We start from the raw sequence: 2,201 nt of genomic DNA, 5'->3' as shown, positions 1-2,201 counted from the left end.
AGAAGAACATTTATTTGCTCCATATCAAAGCAAAGATAAGTTTCTATTTAACGTCACCCCCCATCCAAAAAAATAAAAATAAAAACTTGCCATGTTCTCTATGAGTTTTAAATGTTATTTTAATTTATCAGGAAGATCCACAAATTTCATTCTTCACAATTTTATGAAAACAACAAGATTCTTGATGTGCTAAACATGTTTACATTTAGAATCATACTGTGACGCAGTTGCTCTGGGATAAATGTAATTCAATAAATGATAAAATATGAAGAATAAATTATTTTAAATGATTATATGAGCTGAAACCATTAAATGTAATCTTTTTGAATAAAATTGTATTTTAAAAAAGAAATCAGTCTTAACAAATAAAACATTTGTTCTGTGCAAAACACAGATATTTGCTGCTTGGTCTGGAGAGTGTGGAAAACTGGTTTAAACAAGGCCAAAGATCTAGAAGGCCAAACAACAGGAGTTGTACATCTCAGGGTCATGTGTAATCTAACAGATATTTAAACACGAAATGTTCAGTTTGAGATGACAWATGCCCATGAGTCAGCCCATTTGCCACTTGGGTAGTTTACAAAATGTATGCAGAGTAAAAAATAAAAATAAAAACTCTGATTTGGCATGATGTCCTGAGACATTGCCAGCTGATAGAAGGCGTCATAAAATGGAACAGGGCGATAATAAATGTCCTGACACCCCTCTAGATAAATGTGTTAAATGAGTTAAGGAAAATATGAACACCAAGCAACAACCCTAGGTTCTCCCCTGAGAACCAGACCAAAAATTTTATGTGCAACCCTGAGCATGAAGCATGTGTGTACACACACAATATACGTGGATTTTATTTAGAAATCAGAAGTTTCAAAAAGACAACAGCMATACAGTTTCAACTAGGGCTGCTTGGTATATGCTCGGTATATAGACTGTAGAACCGATATGAAGTTGGGCTACGGTAGAAATTTACCCTCTACCATCCTATCGTCGTTACGTCATCGCACCTGTGTCAACAGTGCTGTGAGTGCAGAGACAACTGAGCAGGAGTTTGAAATATAATGAAAAAATTCTAGCGTTTTAAAACACGTATAGAGAGGATAAATCCTCAAAATTTCCTCCTACTGCTGTAGAAAAGTTACGTCGTGTCACGGGATCATTTCCTCCCTCCCTCCCTCCCTCTCCTCTCCTCTCGTCTCGCTGTACGTCCTGCAGAGCGAAGCTTTAACAACTGTAGTTTTTCACACCAGTTGTCGGAGAAAAAATTTGTTTTTTATGTATTGTTACCCACAGAGATTATTAAAAAAAAAAAAGACGTGAACGTTAATTCAGTCGTAAATCCATGTTGCTAATGTAAAGTCGGCTTCTGCTCTGATGATGATAAGCGAGCAGCAGCTGATAAGTTCAGCAGGCAGAAGCTCATTGTTTGGCAGGCAGATATTAAAGTAAAAATGTTGGGTTTAATTAAGATAACCGTTTTCTGCAAAAAAAATGCTCTAAAAATTACATTATCTTAACTTATGATAATTTTGTACCGCAATATATACTGTTACTGTGAAGGGATTTAATTTATACCGTGATATGAATTTGAGGTCATACCGCCCAGCCCTAGTTTCAACATAAATATCAAAAGCTTTTATATCAATGTTTTCAGCTGTGTTTGGAGTTCATCTTTCACAGAATTAATTATTTTTTGCTCTGACTTCCACATTTATCACTGGATTTATTGCCTGATCTCCTTCCTGCACACACTCCCTCCTCTGTGTGTCGGACCGGAGCGGAGGCTGTATAAATTTGGGTGCAAACGAACAGCTGCAAACTGCGTACCGCAGGGCAGCGGAGTCACATGTAGTGTAAATCCGGGGTTAGGAGCTTTTAGATCAGTGCTTCTTAACCTTTTTTGAGGTACCGAACCCACCAGTTTCGTATGCGCATTCACTGAATCCTTTAGTGATAAATAAAATATGACTTTTTTTCCCCAAATTCAAGACATAGGTATATATTTTTTAACTGGTTTATAAAATGACCCGTGCATGAACATCACCTTGCTCAAAGAACAAAACCAACACAGTGCATGAACTCACAACAAATTACAGTATGACTTTATTCTCGTGGTTATTAACAATACAAAATCCATGACCCATGTTATTTAAAAACAACAACAAAAGAGAGCAAAACAGAACAAAAACAGAAAAAAAAAACAC

This window comes from Austrofundulus limnaeus, unplaced genomic scaffold, assembly GCF_001266775.1.
Source record: "Austrofundulus limnaeus strain Quisiro unplaced genomic scaffold, Austrofundulus_limnaeus-1.0 Scaffold45, whole genome shotgun sequence".
Lineage (NCBI taxonomy): Eukaryota > Metazoa > Chordata > Actinopteri > Cyprinodontiformes > Rivulidae > Austrofundulus > Austrofundulus limnaeus.
Note: the sequence above shows the minus strand (reverse complement) of the source record.